Below are 22,357 nucleotides of genomic sequence, written 5' to 3' on the forward strand. Positions count from 1 at the left end.
GAGGGCTGAAATTGATCAAGAGGAGATAGATGGATCAAAAATGTCGGGAAGTGACCTTGCTGCAAGAGGCTACGTGCAAGTATGAATCATGCTTTGCCTACTAATTTACTCAAGTGGCTGTGTCTGTCAATTGCAAAGCCAAATAAGCAAAGGAAAACAGATTCTAAATCTCAGCTCCCACTTTTATCACTAACACCAAGGTCTACTGGACCTGGTCTGAAGGTAAAATGGAAATTCAAGATCAAGTACCAGATTGACTAGAATCTCAGAAACTTCATGAGCAAGTGAGCTTCAAGTGCTTTGCACATGAGTCACTGATTCCTCAGCAGCAGACCCACAGCTACTGTACTCCACCCAAACCCTGGTAGGCCTGATGTCATCCACCTCTGCCTAAAATACCAGGACATATTTTAAAGGGCAGTACTCATTCTGGAAAGGCCAAGAGGTACTTCTCCTGTCTGCTCAAAGGCAGCTCCCTAAATACTATGACCAGCTGAGAAGCAATTGAAGAGAAAGGACACACACACACACACACACACACATACACACACATCTTGCCAGGTACGGTGGTGTACACCTGTAATCTCCATGACTTAGGAGGCTAAGACAGGAGAATCATGACTTTGGGACCAGCCTGGGAAACACAGCAAGACCCTGTCTCAAAATAAAAAAGTCTGCATGTATAGCTCAGTGATAGAGAGCCATGGGGTTCAAATCTCAGTATACACATGTATGATCCCCAGGTCTTTGAAGCCACTAATCAGTTTCTCACAAATCTATCTTACTATGATTTTTCCACCAGCTTGTCTCCTTGAACTCTGGCCAATGCCTTGACAAGTTTCCTATCTGTAAAAGGTGAAAGAAGAGCCATTTACCTACCTCTATAACTAGAAGAAGAAAAAAAAGCAAAAAGAACACAACTGGAAAGCAGTGGGAAAATGAGAAAGCAAGATGTCAGACTATAGGGACAGACTCTGAAGTTCTCATTTTACATCTTCATTTCCAAAAACTGCTGCCAGTTTTCTACTTCTTCATGGAATATGGCAATCTACAAGGCTGAAGCCCCATAAAGAAATTGGTGACATCTTGCACTTCTTTAGTATCCAGTCTAGGACTGGATATATAATGAGTATTCAAAGAATTAGAAGAGGTTAGACAAGGGTAAAGGAGTAGGGAGAATCATGAGCCCAGGTTTATGTAAAAATAAACCCATTTAGTTTATTTGATCAAATCTATGTCATAAATTGAAGAAAATACATATTTAATGAAGGCCCTCATCTCATTGGCTGTTTTCCTACCTCTTGTCTTCATTTCACCTCTTTAAATTCTACCTACCTTCAAGATCCTGTTCAACCCACTTTCTTTTCTATGAATACTCCCTGACCACTATAGCCTATAGCAGTATCTTCCACGGAAGAAAGACCAACAGCATTTATTGATATCATTTTAACTTGAGTTTGTTTTCATGTTTTCACTTGTTCATGTAACATAGCTTTCATAGACTCCTAAAATCTTAGGATCCTAGATTATACTATATATCTACATCATATCCCCCATAGTAATTAACAATAGTTGTAGCCAGGCACATTGGCAAATGCCTGTAATTCCAGCAACTCAGGAGGCTGAGGCAGAAAGATCACAAGTGGGAGGGCAACTCCAGCAATGTAGTGAGGCCTTGTCTCAAAATAAAAAATAAAAAGGGCTCTGGATGTAGTTCAGTGGGAGAGTAGTCCTGGGTTCAATTTCTAGAATCTCTCTCACACACACACACACACAAAATTGTATATACCAATTTGAAATACTTTTCAAATAAGCAAAAAGTATTTAGAGTTGCCACTTCAAAAAAAAAAGTCCATTTATATAATTTCCTACACAAATTTAAGTGACAAGAAAAAATCAAGTGAAATGTAGTCTACTACATGCACAAAGTTCATTTAGGGTGAGGTCTTTGGTGTTCTCAAAAGTAGGTCTGCCTGTTTTCCACTGTTGGTCTTAAAATCAGTTATCCTCCCTCAGTTTCCAGAGATCAGAAGTGTCCAAGACATTTTTATGCTTTAAGGCAGATCCCCAGATGGTGACAGTAATTGCATTACAAAGTAAACCTGGGTCTGCCACCTCTCTGCATAGACCTGGCCACCCCCTTGGGAGATGCAGAAGGCTTCTTCTTCTCAGGGTCCAAAGAAAATGCCAGTTCTGAAGATGAAACAGGTGTCCCCCCATTGAGATCACATCCACAAATCCAGGACATTTGTACCAACTGTTCCTGTCCTCCAGTACTGGAACCCTTCCAGAATGAGAAATAAATTCATCTTCCCATGATTCCAAGAGCCTGTCTTTCCCCCTTGCAGTAGATAAAAATCAAAAATCTTTACAAACTCTCAATATACACACTGCCCTTGAGAAACTGGCAGCCTGACATGACCCAGTCCTTAGTTCAGCCAGCAACCATTACCACTGAGGACATAAGAACAAAGACATATCACCTGTCCTCTAAGTATTAACAGTACACATGAAAGACAGATGCACAATTCAACAATGACAATGCACTAGGGTCAGTGCTGTAATGAGGTGATAGCTACAAAGTCCAGCACAAGCACAGAAGGACAAACACCTAATTCACTCCAGTGCAGGCTGGAAGTGTTCACAAAGGAGATGATTTTTGAACCTGAAGAATGAGTTGTTGCTGTTGGATGGAAACAGAGGAAAGGGACCTCTCTAGGCAGAACATAGCATGCACAGAGACAGCAAAACCTGCTGGTGTGTCCAGATGCTACATGGCCTATAACTGGTGAGATGAAGGTGAACAGGCAAATGAGGTTAGGACACAAGGGTCTTGTATTGCTACTCTAAGTGACAGGCAGCTATTTAAGGATTCTGAGCAACAAACTTTGATCAGATGTACATAGCTCCTTCACAGATGATGGATTTTAGGGGCAAAATGAGAGGTCAGTGAGAGATAAAGAGGACCCAAGCCAGAGCAAAAGAATCGTGGACAGGATGAGGGGATATCTGGGAAGTAACAGGGACAGTCTGGAAAACAGGTCAGATATGGTCACTGGGGAGGGAGATGAATGAGTTTAAGGATTCCTTTAACCTTCCACCAAATGTACCTCCACTTTTTCCTCCCTTTCCTTTCTCTCCTCCCCCACTTATACCTCTACAGGTTTGCTTTGAGGTAAGTGATCCATTATATCTAGGCTTGCAATGACTCAGTCCTCAGATTTGTGTAATTTAGCATAAATGTTGTTTTGATGACTGTCACCTGTGTTTTATCCCATTTAGTTAAATTCCTAAAATGTCCTTTTGAACTGAAATTCATTTTCTTCCCTTATTAGAAGAGACAATTTTGTGAAAATTTATTCTCTTCCTTCCCTCCTCCCAGTTTAGCTCATCTCACATCAAGTTCACAGGACAGGAACTGGATTTAATTCTATGTTCTCCTTCATGCCAAGCATGTTCTTGGCACTCAGTGAATGCTGATTACTTCTACCGACCACAAAAATAACAACAATCTATAAATACCTTGGCTTCCTGCAGTTGAGAGGAATTAACCACACTGCAATTAAGGAAAAGCTGGAGAAAACATTTAGTTAGCAACTTCTCAATTCAGACAACAAGATTAAGACAATAAATACCAGTTCCAACATATTTCTTGGGTGGTGTTTTATAAAATACTCCAATAAAAATGGGATTGTGGCTCAGTGGTGGAGTACTTGCCTGGCATGTGTGGGGCACTGGGTTCAAGTCTCAGCACTTAAAAAAAATAAACGTTTATTGACAACTAAGAAAATATTTTTAAAAAATGATAAAGACCACCCATGCCACAACAGAATGCTAACAACCTATGAGTCAGCCAGAAGATAAAATTGACAGCTTAATCTATCATATAAAAGAATAAAAAGACCAACATTTTATATGGCTGACAAATTATAAAAAGAAGAAATGGTTCTAAGACCTAGTTCATATAAAATATCACACTTTTTAGAACAATAAAACAACAAGATAGTATGACCCTATTTATAGAGTCTAAGAGAAAATGGTCTCTGGGTTGGGGTACCCTGGTAAGCAAGAAGAATGTGAACCATATCGGAACTGGTTCTTATCAAGAATAGATAAACTGGGCACTGTGGCACATGCCTGTAAACACAGTAACTCAGGAGGCTGAGGAAGGAGGATTGAAAGTTCAAGACCAGCTGCAGCAACTTTGGGAGATCCTGTCTCAAAATTACAATTTTTTAAAAAAGTGTTTGGGATATAATTCAGTGGTAGCAACCCCTGGGTTTGATCCTCAGTACTAGGAAGAGGGGTGCACAATAAATTAGATAGACAAGGAGTAACTGAGGGCTAAAATATGACAAAATGTTTAGTGAGACTGAAAAGATTTCTGGGGCAAGTTAGGAAGGTGTATCATTATAGAGCATCTAATAAAATAATGCTATTACAATTTAATTCCAAATGGCAAAGAGCAAATCCACAAATTAGGTGGACTAATACAATAAGCACATACCTGAAAATATTTTAGGTAAATGGCTGCTGCAGAATGAACTCAGAAGGATCTAAAGCCATGGACCCAAATAGCTCAGCCAATATGTGATATTGAAGTATTCCATCAATTACTATCACTCTGGGCCTTATTGATACAGAAGCTCCAATTACATATAAAACCAAAAGAGATGACAAAGGAAAGGACAAGAAAGTGTGTAGCTCAGACAGAATAGTCAGAGAAAACCAAGAAACCAGGGCACATCAGGGAAAATGAGGAATCTCAACAAGAGACCTCTGGTTCTAAACAGATCTTTTCCCCCTATGGCACCCACAGCACTGCTAACCAGGATAAACTAAAGGAGTTCAGAGGCCAGGTGAGGACACTATTGGCCTCATGGAACTGAAGGAATCAATATGAAGACGTGGGTTGAGAAGCTCTACTCTAGATTCCCATTAAGTCATCAGTAGAATATTTTATACCAATGACAGAGTTTCAGAACACGTTTACCACCACTTTCTATATTGCTTTAATGAGCTGAGATTAAGTTGAACAATTATTAAGTGCTATCATTAAATAATAATTGTCCCATTCCTGTGATCTCACCTCATCAGGTAATTGTATCTAAAGGCAATTCTCCTGAGTTCCACCACACCTACAGCTCAGGGAGGAACCTGTTTTTTCTTAACATATTTCTACCAAGATCATTTCCCCTATGATATGATAGAGGTAGAAATAAGATTATATTACCTACTATCATCCTTTTGCATCTATTCATCCTAATCTCCCCAGATATAAATCTCCCTCATAAGCCTCCCTTGAATTCCTTTGCCTAGGAAGGCATAAGTCGTAAATGATTTATTCTTTTTCCAATATGCTCCACCTTCCCAAAAAATCTGAGGATACCATCACTTTTGAAGAGAAGGAACATTGCATTTGTTGAGTAAACTCAGTATTTGGCAGAATCGGGTGCCCCACAACCTTCCCCTCTAGGAAGTATACTTTGAAACTTCCTATAATCCTCCTCCAGGATCAGAATATTTCAGCCTCCTTCCCACACAGACCTGGGGATCATGTGTCTGAGATCTATGTGCCATTACCACCTAATTAGAATTCTTTTTTTTCCTCTTTTTTTTTATTGTAAACAAATGGAATACATGTTGTTTCTCTGTTTGTACAAGGAGTAAAGGCATACCATTTGTGTAATCATAAATTAGAATTCTTGACAGTTACTTAAGGAACTCTTTCTTGTGCAGTTTATAGTTTCAAAGTATATTCATGCATTATCTCATTTGATCCTGGTGACAATCCCACAACACAAGCAAACAACACTGCCACCTCTGTTTCACAGGTGAGAAGCCTAAGGATTAGAGAAATTTAGATATCTGCCCACAGTTTCAAGTGGTACAAGAACTAAAAACTTATTCCTCTTCTCTTTACCTTAATCACATCCAAAAAAAGATGTCACCAGATACCACTGGAGTCCACAGAATGATCCAAGAGGTCCTTATAAAAGGGTTGCTTTTGCTGAGCTTAGACTGCAGATAAATCAAATCACCTTTGAATACTTTCCAATATCCCAAGGAAATGTCCCTGCAAGGACACAGCACTTTGGATCACTCTGTTTACCAAATGAAACAAGAAGTCTTTTTCCAGGGGAAATCACAGACCTGTTTCTGACCCACCTATCTCAACAGTAAGTAGAAGACCCTACTATCTCTGCCATGATCCCTTTATGCCCTACTGTGCACTGTCACTGCATAATGAGGTGCATTTTAATGAAATTATTTGCTTATATATTTGATTCTCCACTAAGAGTCCCCAAGATGAAAGAGATACCTTGAACCCCCACATCTAGTACCTAACATAGAACGCAAGCAGGCACTCAAACATTCAATCAAATACAAAATACACACAAGTCCTGAAAGCACACACTTTCTATTACATTCACTGACCCCACCCTCACGCAAGAAGTTTGAGGAGGAAACTCCTCCAGTTGCAGAAAATTGTAAGAAAAAAAGGAAAGCATTTTTTACAACTGTTTTACCAAATGTTTCCCTAATTTAGTCAGTCAGTGTGGGGCGGGGGTGTCTCACTCAAGTACAGGGGACTGAATCCAGGGGTGCTTTATCCCTGAGCTACATCCCCAGTCCTTTTTATTTGGTATGTTGAAACAGGGTCTCACTAAGTTGCCCTGACTGACTTTGAACTTGTAATTCTCCTGCCTCAGCCTCCCAAATTGCTGGGATTACAGGTGTGCACCATCACACCCAGCTCAACTTTCTCTTATTAAAAAATGGAGAGGAACTAATTTTTAGGTAACAAATTTGGACTCCCAGAACCTACTTAATCCCCATCCAGAATATCTTAATCTGTTAGGTCTAGAATGAAGCCTGAGAATTGATATTATTTTTGTTAACATCTTAGGTGATTCTGATGATTAGCAATTCATTTACCCAAAAAATGTATGGTACACACTGGGCATGGTTTTTATTCTAATATAACCAATGTGGTACCTGCCTGATGAAGCTGACCCCAAAGTCAGGTTTGGAGACGCTAGACTAGTTGATCTCTCAAGCGTCTCATTCTGGCTCTCTTAAAAGAGAGCTTCTGGAAAAGTTGTTCCCCCATCAATGTCTTACCATGATAAAAACCACAGCAGAGACAGTCTAACATATTTGTCTGTTCTTCCTATTCTTTGGAGGCGGCAAAGACAGAGTTTTCAGCAAGTATCAGAATAGTGATGTGGATATTAACTGAGAAATTGCACAGAGTGGCTGAATACTCAATACCTACAGTACCAAAGCTGATAAGCAGTTTTTGAAGAGTAAGCAAAAGAACCTTCTAGGTGTAAGCCAGGTGCAGTGGTGCATGCTAGAAATCCCAGGTACTTGGAAGGCTGAGGTAAGAGGATCACAAGTTCAAGGTCGATCTGGGGAACTTAGCAAGATCATATCTCAAAACTAAAATAAAAAGGGCTTGAGGATGTACCTCAGTTAGTGGAGCACTTGCATATCAGGGGTCAAATTCCTAGAATGCCCCCTCCACCCAACATACACACACAAATATAATAGCTACAAAGTACCGCAAGTAATTCTGTAAGAGAAGTAAAAACTCACTCCCATATTTGTTATTAAGCACTGGGGTATCTAAAGTCAGAAAAATCTGGATTCAAAGCACCATTCTGCCACTTAAAGATTTAAAGACCTTAAATCAGTTACTTAACCCTCTCTGTGCCTTTGTTTTCTCATCTGCGAAATGAAATAAATGCCACCTTCCTCATAGGACAATTGCTATAATAACCATTATCAGAAAGAGTTGTAAAACCCCTAGAACAGGAGCTCAATGGATGGTAGCAGTTGTTATTTCTACAATGCAGCATTCAATCGGGTACTAAGAGAGATACAAAGTCTAAATAGCATATCCCCTATATATTACAGCTCAGTCAACAAGTATGTGTTAATCCCAAGCAATTTATTAAGCATATTCATTACTGTGTGAATTAGGTACCTGCCCTCAAGAGACATACAATTTAGATAGAAAAATCAATATGCATACATAAAATCACAGGCACTGTAAACATGATACTGTATTCAGCTGTACGTAAACTCTCTAAACACTGCCTACGTCACAAGGAGGGAGGCGGATTCTTTATGGGGTTGGAACAAGACTAGCAGTGTCCTGCTGACTGGGAAAGATTTGGCCTCACTCTTTTTTTCAGCATATGGTAAGTGCCTGCCATGGACCCAACACCAAGATCACCAAGAAATAGAGCTGTTTAGAATCATCAACCTCAAAGGAGCTCACAGATGCAAGAAGAACTGCATCAATATATTAAGGGCTCCAAAAGGATAGCACAATTTGCTTATGGAGCAGAGATCAGGGATGATATCAGAGGATGCCATGTTTGATCTGAGCCAATTAGGATATTCAGGCAGGGAAAACATGACAAGCAAAGACGTGGGAAAGGATATTGTATACTTCTAGCAGTGACAAAAGCACTGGTTGGAGCAGAATAGGAAATATATACCATAGTCTAGTGGGTAATGGATTTTTTTTTAAATGAAGTTGAATAGCAAAGAGACCAGTCTTATTTAATTAAAGGAAGGTGATCTAGAGAAAACAGGTACACAACAACACCAGGCATGTGTGGCCATGGGTCAAATGAGAGGATGGAGAATTCTGAGGGAGATAGAACACAGAGAGCTACAATGGGCAGATCAAGCCTTAAACTATGTCTTAGGGGAGACATGAACACACAGAAAATGCAGACAATAAAAGAGAAACAAGTTTCACTGGAGATCCAAAGCACCTTGGCATGAGATGACAAGAACATTCACAAAAATCAATATATTTAGTATATGAAAATGTATTTCTTCAACTCCTTGTGAATCTGTGTGTGCAGAGAAAAGGGGAAACTAATCCAGAGTTATCACAGTCAAATGAGAATCTCCTAAGACTATTTAAAAAAAAAAATAGATTCATTGGTACCCACCCTTGAGTGACTCAACAGTCATCAAACTAACCAGCTGACAGGGAAGTCCAAAGCTGGCCTCACAGGCCAGCAGCTGATTGCTGGCAGTTCAGAAAATTCTAAAGTAAGAGAAAACAGGGGTCAATTGTGGAAGAAAATTTCTCCATTTATATAATTTATATGCTGCTCTATGCAAACAAATTACCTTACAAATAGTATACACATAAACATCAATATTGTGAATAAGAAGAGGAAGAATAAAAAAGATAATGGAAAAGTAGGAAAATTTATTTCTTTTAAATATAGAAGATTAGAAAAAAACATAAGTTTTGGAATACAAATATTTTTGAGGATTTTTCATTAAGAAGTGTTGAATAATGAAGAAAATTATTAATATTTAATATAATGTTGAATATTTCATTCTGCCATGATAAAGTTTTTGTAAATATGTATGAAGAATGAATACTTAGTGATCAGAATTAAGCCACAGGAGAACAGAGATTGTTGAGTGAATTGAAATAACAATTCAACAGAATGAATATGTCCCCAGGGACAGATAATGCAACATAATGGAAAGTATAAAAAATTCCAAGTGCATATGGAAATGTAGTGTATAATAAAGCAGTATTTCCAATAAGTGGAGGGGAAATTAATGTAATAAATAGTGTTTGGAAAACTGAATTGCTATTTAGAAAACTATAAAATTAAATTTGTGCCTCACATACGTTAGAATAAAATCAGATACGTGAGAAATCTCAAATTTTTTAAAACAAATAAAATCCTCTATGCACTAATAGAAAACAGACAATTTTCTTTATGTCCTACATGTGAGAAAAATCTTGCTGTGCTTCAAACTCTAGACATAAAAGATTGAAAAATTTACTTATATAAAAGCATACAGCTACATAAAAGTATAACAAAAAGAAAGAAATGTACCATAAGAAAATAATTAATTTCTGGTGTGATAATGTTGTAATTACATAGAGATCTAACTTATTTTTATGACATGTATCATATGTGTTTAATGATAAAGTGCCACAATTTCTACCATTTATAAATAGAATGAAATTGTATATGTGTGTAAACAGATATAACACATATGTGGCAAGCTTATTGAAAACTGGTGAGCCAAGATGGTGAATATTATAGGTAGAGGTTTACTGCACTATTTTAATTTTTAAATTTTTTTTTCTTATATAAATAGTGTACATGGTTGGGGTAGGGGATAACAAGTTTTTTTCTATTTTGCAACAGTTCTGTATGTTTGAAGTGAATTCAAAATTTTAAAAACGCAGAATAGTGAATATAGTATGTTCTTTTTTTTTTTTTTTTTTGCGGTGTTGGGGTTTGAACCCAGGGCCTTGTGCTTGCAAGGCAAGCACTCTACCAACTGAACCATAACCCCAGCCCTATAGTATGTTCTTTATGTAGAGGTTTAGGAAGGAAATGAAAATATTTTACATTTGCAAAAGAGAAACACTGAAATGATCAAGGGTGAGGGAGGAACAAAGTAGAGAGTATATACCATGAATATACCATGTTAATAGCTTTAAATTTGGAAACGCATATTTTTCCATGTTTTTATTGGTATATTATACTTGTACATAATGGTGGGGTTTGTTGTTACATATTCGTACATGCACACAATATAGCAATATAATTTGGCCAGTATCATTCCCCAGTATTTCTTTATTTCACCACTCCTCCATCCCCCTGGTCCCATTCCTCTACTGCTCTCCCTTCAATTTTCATGAGTTCCTGCCTCTACCTTTCTTTTTCTTTTTCCTTTCTAGCTACTATGTATGAAAGAAAACATATGACCCTTGTCTTTCTGAGTTTGACTTACTTTACTTAAGTGTTCTTAAGTTCCATCCATTTTCCTGTAAATTACATAATTTCATTCTTCTTCATGAATAAATAAAACTCCATTGTGTATATATACCACATTTTCTTTGTCCATTCATCCACTGATGGGCACATAGGTGATGGAACCATTTATTTTAGATGTTCAAAAAATTATTAACTTTTTAAAAACTCAATAAAAATTGAATCCAGGCACAGTGGCACATGCTTATATTCTTGAATTCAAGGCCTACCTGGACAACACAGCAAGACCTCAAGACTGTCTCAAAAAATAAAAATTCTTCGCCTCTTTTTGGCCATTGTGGTACATGTGCTTGATTCAGTTCCTCACCACATCTTCTCATAAGACTTCTAAGATCAAGTGATTCCCGGCCAAGAAATAAAAGCAAAATTGTTCCATTCCCCAGTGGTTTCAAATGAAAACTGGTAATAAAATCAGGTATGATTTCAAGAGAAGACATTGGAGGAGAACCAAGCTGGGTCTATAAAGAATTATATGAAACATCATACATATTTATGCTCTATCAATGTTGTGATTACCTTGTCTCCTGAAGGTGAAAATGTCCTCACTATCTGAACAGTTGAGAATACTTAACTGGGAATATGAGCTTTCTTTATTACAAAGGTGCTGTAGTACTGGTTTTGGTTGGTTCAGTAATAAATATGTAAAACATTTGGAAAACTAAAAATAAATAATAAAAATCTCTAAAAAATGGAAAATTGAAAACACATGAGCCTACCAGTATTTCACATTGGTGACATAAGGATGCATAGATAATCATCTTCGAAGATCTTTAGAACACAGCATTTTGACAATAAATACCTTATAGAATACTTTGTGGAATACGTTCTATGAACAGAGATAACATGGAAGTCTCATGGAATGAAAACTGGCATGCCTAGAAGCAGATTTTAAAGGCAGTTTCTCTTCAAAACATCTTTTATCATACCGCCTGATAATCATCTCATGACACCATGGCAGTAGCAGCATCAAAATGAATGTTATCAAAGAGAACTATCTTGAAGCATTTAGTTCTAGTCTAAAACAAAGCTTTACCTTATGTTTGTCATAAATCCACATAGTCTTCTCTTCCACATGACTATAATTGCAAAGTAGAGCTCACTTTGACATTTGATAGCAGGGTGATAGTATGCAACCACCCTTCTGTGGATATTCCATATGAACACAGAAAACTTATCCCTTGACCAGATCCTGTACACAATAATGAAGAAACACAGGGTCAAGTATGGAAAACCAGATTAGAAGAAAAAGGTGAACACCTTGAGCAAGGGACCATGATAGAAAAACTTAATGAAATGCTCTTTCACTACTAAGAATCATTGGTAATCCTCATGTACAGTATCACAGTAAGAAACTGAATCTTCTGAAAGACCGATGAGATTGAGGTCCTTGGGAGAATCAAAGACAAAGTTACCCTGTTTCTCATTTGCCATTTGAGCAAATGCAATCTGGTGTAACCATCAATATATGGTAAAATAATAATGATAAAATGTCTTTTCATATGCTAAAAAGAAAACTGCAATAAGTTAAAATTTATTAGGTTTAGTTGGCAGCAATATTGATGTTATTTTTAAGCTATTCTATACATACTGTAAGATAAAACATATAACTAATAACTAATTTTAATGTTGATAAGAACAAAGTTTTTCAATAAAAGAAAAATACATGGACATAAAATTTTAAAAGTTTGCCAGGTGTGGTGGTGCATGCATATATTCCCAGTAAGTCAGGAGGCTAAGGCAGAAGGATGGCAAGTTCAAGACCAGCCTGGGAAACTCAGAAAGACCCTGTCTCAAAAAATAAAAAGCCCTGGGGATATAGCTCAGTGGTAAGAGTACCCCTAAGTTCAATCCCCAGTACTGCCAAAATAAATTTTAAAAATTTAAAAATTTTAATTTTAATGATGAAAAATTGTAAAGTTATTGAAACATGTGGATTGCATCGATATCTATGTGTTTATAATTCTTGCGGGGGTGGGAGGAAAGGTAAGGCAAATCCACAAAGTCGGACATCCTAGCAGACAACTGAGTCAGTTTCTTCAGTCAAATTGACAGGAGCATGCCTGATTCAGGATAAGAATGCTGAGTTAGGACCACCCAAAGCTGCACGTGGACTGCATTCGAATCCTGATTCCAACAAACCAAGTGACAGAAGACAATTTGAAGAGAGTAGGGGAAATTTAACTAATGACTGGGTATAAGGATTTTCTGTTAATTTTCTTAGGTGTACACTAAAATGTCTACATTTTTATGGAAATGAACATTCAAGTGAACAGTGGTGAAATAACATGATCTCATGATCTACATTAATTTCAACAAAAGAAAGCAATAAATAGATAAAGCAAATATGGCAAAATCTTAAAACCAACTGAATTTTGGTTACAAGTGTTTGGGAGTTCATAATTTATTCTCTGCTTATACATACTTCATAATTTTTCATAATAAAAAGTTCTTAAAATACATCTCCCAAAGATCTGCTACTATGCATTGTACAATGACCTTGAAAAAATTATTTATTAACAACCTTTTGTGGAATAAAGCTTAAATACTATTTTTTACTCTGTTATATGCCCACCAGACAGCATACACATATTGTACTTTTTATTTTCTTCTTTCCAGTATTAGGGATTGAACCAGGGACTTTCACATGTTAGGCAAGTACCCAAGTACTAAGTTGTAACTCTAGCCCTACATTGCTGCACTTTTTGGCTCTGGGAATTATCCCTTCTTTTTTTCTTTTTCAGTACCAGAAATTGAACCCAGAAGCACTTAACTACTAAGCCACATACATCCCCAGCCCTTTCTATTTTATTTTATTGCTTTTTTATTTAAAGACAGGGTCTTGCTAAGTTGCTCAGGGCCTCATTAAATTGCTGAGGCTCACTTTGAATTTACCATCCTTCTGCCTCAGTTTCCCAAGCCACTAGGGTTACAGGCCATGAACCACTGAGCCCAGCGTAGCTCTGGGAATTATTAAACTTTTTTTTTTAAGTGTTGCCCAGGCTAGCCTTGAACTCTTGGGCTCAAGTGATAGATCCTTCTGCCTTGGAGAAACTAGTCTTATGGGACATACCACAGCACCTGGCTAACATTGATGATGTTTTAAAGTACTGCTTCTGGATACTTTTATCATTAGAAGACAATTTTACCTCAACAACAGATTACATATGTCTTCTTTTATTCCAATGGTGAGGGTGTGTGCTAGGGATTGAACCCAACACCTTGTACATGCCAGACAAGTATTCTACCACTACATTTGCAGTTGGTACACCATTTTCATATCATTAATTACTATACAGGGAGAAACCTGTCAGCAAATAGTCTTGTAACATTCAATGGAAGCTTCTCTACTTAAATACACCTTGAAGCTAATTCTTTTGTAAATTGAGGGGTCATTTTATAATTACATTAATCACCTAATTTATCTGTTGATAAGTTCCAGCTTTTAAATACTAGATTATCTTAAAATAAAGGTTCACCTACATTGTGATGTGCTTGCTTCAAAGGACCTTAACTGTGTAGAAATAGGTTATTCTGCTCTAAGTGCAAATATTCAATTATTGCTTTATATCCCCCAGGAGGGGACATTATCTAAACAATTATCCCACCTAAAGAGGTGAGGTTCTACTTCCTAAGACAGTCCTGATTACAGAATTACAGAAGTAATAGTCCTTTCTCTAAGGTAAAAAAATAAATATAAGTAATTATTGGTAATATTATTGTTACTTCTGTTGATTATAATAGTTCACATTTGCTGAGCACTTAACATGTCAGACATGGAACTAAACAATTTACACAGTCTTCTCAGTTTACAAATGCACCTAGTGAGACTCTCGGGAGATGATTTGCCCAAAGTCAAAGAACTCATAAAGGACAAGGCCACCATCCTTCACCTTGCCCCTCTAAAAAGTGAAAAATCCCTTACCACCAGCTTCATGAGATTTGGGGCATATCAGTTAGCCTCAGTTTCCTCTTCTGTGAAATGAGAAGGTTGGACTAAATTCTCTTTCAAACTCTGTGAACTGGTGAGTCTACCCCTATCAAAGGCAGTGCTTCAGATGGAAAAAGTTCTAAAGTGCTAAGTTATTAAAAAGAAAGGTATCTTCCAATCCCTGACACACATATGCACATACAGATACACCCCAATATGGAACTCTGCTTCTGCAGATATAGGTAGACACAAATAACAGAGCATAGGGTTCTTTTTAGAACTTGTGTCCAAGCCCAGTGACTCAGGAGGTTAGGCAGGAGGACTGCAAATTTGAGGCCATCCTTGACAACTTATGGAGACCCTGTCTGAAAACAAAAAATAAAAGGGCTGGGGGTGTAGTAATACAGTGCTCCTGGTTCAAAACCTAGTACCCCCCTCTTCCCCCTGAAGAAAGAACTTTTATCCAAAAGAGAGGACTTCAGGATGAAGGAACAAAAAGGCACCAACACTTCACAACAATCTGGGTAGCAACAGATTGCTGAGGAAGCTGTTGGGAGTGGGGAGATAAAGGAACAATTCTAGAAAGAATCATACATGGATAATATGGAGAAGTATGTGCAAAAAGGTGTAGGGGGAATCTGAAAGCATTTTCTCTCCCTGTCCTACACCAGATTCCCAGCCCTTTCCTTGTTTTCCTATTTGTCAACAAGTGTGATGACTGTACAAATTTACGTCTTTTAAATGCATTGTCACTTGTATAACAGTTCCTCAAATGTGAACATTTGAGCCATCCTTCCACTTTTCATTATCACAAACAAAACAGTAATGAATAGAAAGACATAAGACACAAAATATTTTACCTAATTTAGGCTATTGCTTTAGGATAGATCCTGAAATGAAATAACTATTTGGCTAAAGGTTAAAGTATCTTGATTTGTACACATATGCACACATGTATGCATCCCATACATATGTATATACATATACCTAAAATCAAATCCCTTTAAGAAGCTATACCAATTTATACTTCCAGTGGCAGGACTAGGACCTCCTATTACTCCCAGGAGCAGTTCACATTTGTCACTTTGGTCAAATACTGACTGTCACCATCTCTGCTCCCTCCTTCACACACCTGTTTCCTATACCACAAGTCAAGGATTCCTGATGTTACACACTTCGAATCTCCAGAGGATGATTCCAGGCAATTTTCAGTGCCTTTTTAACTCTCCTTACCTAAAAAGAATACGTTTGGCTATCCTTCAATACCTTGCAAAGACAAGATAGAGATTTAGCCCTGGTAGTTAAACGCTCTGGGATTCAAGAGATAGCTAGCACTATGTAAAGAATTATGGAAATCATCATATAATTTGTAATAAAAGAAATGGTCACACAAGAAAGTTCTTACTCTTTTTTAAAACTGAATGAAAGCCAGGTATGGTGGTACAAGCCTGTAATCCCAGTGGCTCAGGAGGCTAAGGCAGGAGGATCTCGAATTCAAAGCCAGCCTTAGCAACTTAGCAAGGCCCTGTCTCTAAATAAAATATTAAAAAGGACTGGGGATGTGGCTCAGAGGTTAAATACCTCTGGGTTCAATCAGTGGTATGCAAAAAAAGAAACTGAATGAGAATTTTTCATGTGGGCAGTTTTTAAGTAAAAAATAAACAGCACCAATACAAGTCCTTTGCTTATATTCTGCCATTTGTTGTGTTTTTGTTTTATGATGTTTTGGGGCTTTTGTAGAATGTCGAGTAAACTCAACAGAGATTTCAACTTTATCAAAACAAAAGCTAAAGGCAGAGACACCAGGCTCAATGCCTACATAGTTACGTCTGTAGTAAATCCTTCCTCATTAATCAGGTTACGTATTGGCTATGTGAGACACAGAAGCCCCAGACCACATGTGCAAGCTAGAGAAAGATAAAAACCTCTCTGGAATGCTTGCACACACTTGCTCCATACCTCTATCTCTTTCTAATACCTCATGGGCTATTAGAACAGTTCCCATCCATGGTCCCTGAACAGCTCCTATTCAAGTTGACAGTAAAGCATTTCAGTTTTTAAATCTTCTTTAAAAGGAAAACATCCTATCAGGACCCAGAAACTAGTATCTCTACTTCCCAAAATGCAGCAGATGATGGCAAATTATGGTGTTCTAGAAATCCCCATGAACTTTCTTTCTCATAGGGTCCACGGATCCCTGAAACAATATACTAACTTCTCTGCTTAGAAGTAGTTTTGTGAGAAGAGAGGCTTTTATTAGATGTTCACAGGGTCCATGATTCAAAAGAACTCAGCATCCTCCCAGAGGAGATATCTGAGTCAACCCTATCTCTAACCTAATCTTGCACAGCCCTGACCACATACTGGGTATTTGGCAAATATGGAGCAAGCGTAAAATATAAATTGACTAATATCTATTCAAAAATGATGGAATACATAAGGGATTTACAAAGACTGATTAATCAAGAAGAAACAATGTGGGGACAGTGTTTTTGTTTTTGTTTTTGTTTTTTTAATGAAGAGTTGATGGTAATATCAACAAGACAAAGCACTTGTTAAACAATTCATATTGACTAAACATTTCAATCTTTTTATCAGTATTTTTCCATAACAACATTGTAAAGGAAGACAATGAGATTCTCTGGATGCTAAAAGGATACAGTAAGTGTTCACTAAGTGATATGTAGCAAGAAAGTGGAGACAAAGGATGATATGTGACCCTGTTCATTATCAGATGACCAGCAGCCAGGAAGGGTCTCCAGGGCTCCCAGGAGAGAGTGGAAGCCCCTTATGTCATGACACACATATGCACATGCTTGTATACACAGACACACACACAACACACACAAATGCTTGTATACACATACACACACACACACACACACACACACACACACACACACACAAATACACAAGCAGCTTTTCCTCCACAAATCCTCCACAAATCCTTCCCAGAAGAGCTGCCAGGACACAGTCCTGACAATTGCTTCCAGTTGGACTCTTCAAAAAGGACTGCTAACATTCCAGTTATAGCCTGATGAGGTACATTCAAAGCACCAGCCCCCTTTTTTATTTCAAGGAGCATGCTGACACATTCATTTACCAGTGGGCTCAACAGCATGACTGAAAGGCAAAGAGGAGGGCAGCCAGCAATCCCAATAAGGGGTAGCAGGGATCCCTGGGAGCCCTTGAGGTCTGTCTGACAGAGCCCATAATTTGTCCTTTGCCTTCCCTATGTCCTTCGCCCTTCCTCTCAAATAAAGAGTATGATAGCTAGACTACCTGAATTCATACCTCTTGTCTAGAGAAAGAAAAACTAATAGCAAATTATCTGGGAAGAATTCACCAGTTTTAAAAAGCTGGGGCGGGGGGCTTACAAAGAAGCCAGCATTAAACTGTCAGACACAAGCTGCAATCCATTAAGTAGCAGCAAGTAAATCCACACACAAATCTAGTCATGACTACTCGACATTAATCTGATAAAGACGAGACCAATGTATGGAATCCTGCACTATCTGGAGAGAGAGCCAATGCAAATACAACAAAATGTATAAAATGAGCTCCTGTCCCCAGGAAACTGAAGCCAGCATTTTCTGATTATTAGATTATGCTTCACAAAATAGATTAATACTGTCCACAGGGGCACTTTTAACGACATTCTTACTCCCTGGTGTGGTGGTATATATTCTGTCTGCAAGAAGCTTCATGAGAGCTCAAGTAACTTAAGAAATAGAATGAGTTAAACTTTGATTCTGACAATGGAAAAAAGGCTGCCTCCTGTTTCAAAGTTGATGACATATATACTTACTCTCCCAAACAGATCACAGATTTAGGTGGGACCAGCAAATAAAATTGAAGGGAAAGATCTCGAGAAAATTGTACCTATTAAAAAGGAAACTGCTGTGGGGGATGGGCAAGTAAAGCTCTCCTCCTATCATACATAGAACTTCTAAGACAATCCCTGACTCTGAATCTGCACCAAAGTCAACAAATCAGAAACTGACTATCCTCTGCTCCCCAGATTGTCCTTTCCCTGAGTGGCATCTCTGAAGCACAAAAATTAATTCTGACTTAAAAAAAAAAAAAAGAAAAAGAAACACCTACAGCATCCAAAGTAGTACCTAACTAGGTAACACATTATGAACCTATTAAATTAAGCTACCAACTCATCCAAGATCTTTCTGAGCTGTAGTTGGGAGTAAATACAGTGGACCTGAACAAACCAGGCACAAAGAAAGCATTGAATGAAATAATCTCCCCGGGTGTAATGGGTCCCAAGAAAGACAAAAGAAACCCAAGGCAGAAATGGTCACCCTCTGGGGGATGAAGCATGCAAAAATCTCCATTTGTGGGTGGAATTAGCTGTCCATGCAAATTTACCAGAAGCAGTCTTTTCTGGAAGCAGTGGACAGATAGGATTAAGAGCTCTCCCACAGGGTATCAAGAAGCAATCAACCTAAAACATGGTCGATAAGGAATTACCAAGGAAGATGGCACACTGCTAATCCCAGCTATAAGGGAGGCTGATGCAGGAGAATCACCAGGTCTTAAAATTAAATAAATAAATAAATAAAGGATTGGGACTATAACTTGGTGATAAACCACCTCTGGGTTCAAACCCTAGTAGCACAAAAAGAAGAAACCATCCCAGCCCAACAAGAACTTCCAACTCAGTCATGGTGAGAAGTCATGGACACACAAAATATGACTTAAACTACTTAGGAAACAGAAGCACAGGTGAAGAGGGGGAAGTCAAAACAGAACATGATGCTTTGAGAAGGTCCAGGAGAGATCAGTGGGATGACTTTGGACCTTGTTAATATATGCTAGCAGGAAGAGCTGTAGAAGGGGGTTAGGTAACTAAGGCAGATGATGCACCTGATTCCCAAGGTTAATTTTATACTGGATAGATTAAGAAATGTGATTTTTTAAAGTCAATTTGTTAAGGTACAGTCCCCTGTTATTCAATCAAATGCTTATCTTAGTGTTACTAGGAAAGTATTTTGTAGATGTGATTAATGAACCTAATCAGTTTAAGTAAGGGAGCTTATCCATGGTAATCATGATGGGCCTGATTTGGGCAACCAGAAGACCTCAAGAGCAGAGCTGAGAATCCCCTGAAGAAGAAACTCTACTTATGGACAGCAGCTTCAGGTGCTGCCCACAAGTATCCAAATGATGGGATTGTCTAATAGCTCCCATAATCACATAAGCCAGTTCCTTGCAATAAGTCTCTTCATAGATATCTCGTACTATTGGTCTGTTTCTCTGTTTGAACCCTGACCAAAATATGAGTTAAGCAGGATGCTCATGTCCTACTGCAGAATGGCATGGCCTCTTCCAACATCAGGGATTTATGATGAAAGGCACCACAGTTCTTTCTAGCCAAATTAAAAGTCTGCATGCAAACACTATGCCACCTTAAGTGAAAACTAGAAATAAGTAAACTGGGCATGTTGGCACACACCTCTAAGCCTTGGGAGACTGAGACAAGAGGATTACAAGTTGGAGGCCAACCTGCACAATTTAGTAAGACCCTCAGCAACTTAGTGAGACCCTGTCTCAAAATAAAAGGGACTAGGGGATACAGCTCAGTGGCAAAGCACCCCTGGGTTCAATCCCCAGTACCCAAAAATTAAAAAATTAAAAAATTAAAATTTTTTAAAAGTGTAAAAAAAAAAAAATTTAGAATTGTCTCACCTATGAAGGGTGTACAAGAGCAACTAGGGGCAGCTGTTCTACTGTTGCTGTCCTCACTCCTAAGAGGTGAAAGGAGGACAGATAAAAAGGAGGTATCCTCCTTGGCAATCAGGGGCCCACATCATGTCCTACTGTTGGGCTGGCAGGACTCCACTGGGCAGCCAGACCCACTTCTGCAGGCTTGAAGCATGGATGTCCTGCCAACCAATTCACACCTGGACTGCTGCCAGTCCTGCTCCTACAGAAGCAACTGTGCTCATTACAAAAACCAAGATCACCCACCATAGGCCTGCTGCCAGTCTTAAGTTCTGCCTTCCCAAGGCCATTGAAAGGAGAGGTGTAGGCATGGCCTCACCCTCATGTCTAGGGACCAGAAATCCTCATCTCTGATCTTGTCAACTTGCCTATCCCTACCTCCACCACCTTCTACCTGCTACACCCATTTAGAGGTGCAGACCAGAACTGCTGATAAAGCATAAATACTGAGATCAACAGAATGCAGGAGTCACAGAGTCTTCTGAAGGATACTTTATCTCTCTGAATCCCCTCATCTTTTTACTAGAGATACAGGAACTCATCCCATAGAGTTATATATGCAAAAAGGTATATTATTATGTCCTTGCTATGCTTATAATGTTAATACACCATAATGCCAATACACTATAGTGCATACATATCTACATGCATGCCTACAATTAAGGGATTTTATTCCCCCAGAACAGGAGATTGAACGGAGGGGTGCACTACCACTGAGTTACATCCCTAGCCTTTTTTAAAAAATATTTTTAGTTGTTGATGGACACATACCTTTATTTTATTTTATTTTTATGTGGCGCTGAGGATCAAACACAGTACTTCACTTGTGCTAGGCACGTGCTCTACCATTGAGCTATAATACCAGCCCTTATTTTTTATTTTGAGACAGTCTCATTAAGTTATATGGGCTGGTGCTAAACTTGCAATTCTCCTGCCTCAGCCTCCCAAGAAACTGGGATTATAGGTGTGCACCACTACACCCAGTTTTTCTGAAAGAATTCTTAAGAAAAGTGATTTAACCTAAGTAGTTAAAGTGAAATGAAAAAAACCATACACACACATCCCTTTTCCAGAAATGACAACTTTTATCACACCACTGACAAAATTGTTCAATAGCGTATAGGGCATCTGTCTTCTAAATATGCATCCATGTCAGACTGCCTGAGATTGCAGACTCTAAGAAATCAGAGCCTGTCTAAAAGTCCAAATGTGTTCCTAATGGCAAAAAGCACAGACAAAGAACACTCCTGAGTGATGTGATATTGGGACAGGCCATCTAGAGAGTCTCTAATCTAATGCCTTCAACTTGTTTACAGATGAGCGAGGGAGAGCCCAACGGGGTTGAAAAAAGTGGCTAGGTATGATACTCAGTCAAAAACCTAGTGTCCCAGTCCTTTTTATTTTTTTATTTTGAGACAGGGTCTCACTAAGTTGCCCACACTGCCCTTGAACTTGCCTCGGCCTCCAGAGTCACTGGCATTACAGGCATGCACCACTATGCCTGGTTCAAACCTTCCTTTCCAAGGCTTTTTCTGGCTTCCATAGTCACATACAGTAATTTTATAGGCCATACCAAGTAAAAGTTTTCATGTACAGCAAGAATTCAGTGAATACAACTACTTTAAAACCATCGGAGAGGCAGGCAGGTTGATGATAAGGAGGCAGTTCTAAGAAGTGTGATTACAGACAGATGGTGCCAGTTAGCTAGAAAATTCAGAGCTGCATTAAATAAGGCACCACTAAAAAAACAGGGTTCCCAGGGTAACTCAGTGGCCTTATGATGCAGGACAATGAGAAGAGTCATGGCATGAGGGACCACCAGCCTGAACTGCAAGGCAGACAGGAACCT

The 22,357-nt window shown here is 38.4% G+C and overlaps 1 protein-coding gene and 2 pseudogenes across 7 annotated transcripts in view; 2 read left to right on the forward strand and 1 right to left on the reverse strand.

Moving 5' to 3' along the window:
• LOC124985172 (carboxyl-terminal PDZ ligand of neuronal nitric oxide synthase protein-like) overlaps positions 1-22,357 on the reverse strand; it is a 330,263-nt gene that overhangs the window by 269,152 nt on the left and 38,754 nt on the right. Inside the window, exon 1 of one of the 7 annotated variants that reach the window (XM_047553697.1) lies at positions 8,979-9,032. The exons of the other annotated variants lie outside the window; for them this stretch is intronic. The gene's annotated coding sequence lies outside the window, so the exon portion shown is untranslated. Of the gene's footprint in view, positions 1-8,978; positions 9,033-22,357 lie in introns of those variants that run through there. 7 annotated transcript variants of the gene reach the window in all.
• LOC124988410 (60S ribosomal protein L39-like) lies at positions 41-11,308 on the forward strand (annotated as a pseudogene).
• LOC124985206 (39S ribosomal protein L42, mitochondrial-like) lies at positions 11,796-12,220 on the forward strand (annotated as a pseudogene).

The sequence above is a fragment of the Sciurus carolinensis genome, chromosome 1, assembly GCF_902686445.1.
Source record: "Sciurus carolinensis chromosome 1, mSciCar1.2, whole genome shotgun sequence".
In the NCBI taxonomy this organism is placed as follows: domain Eukaryota; kingdom Metazoa; phylum Chordata; class Mammalia; order Rodentia; family Sciuridae; genus Sciurus; species Sciurus carolinensis.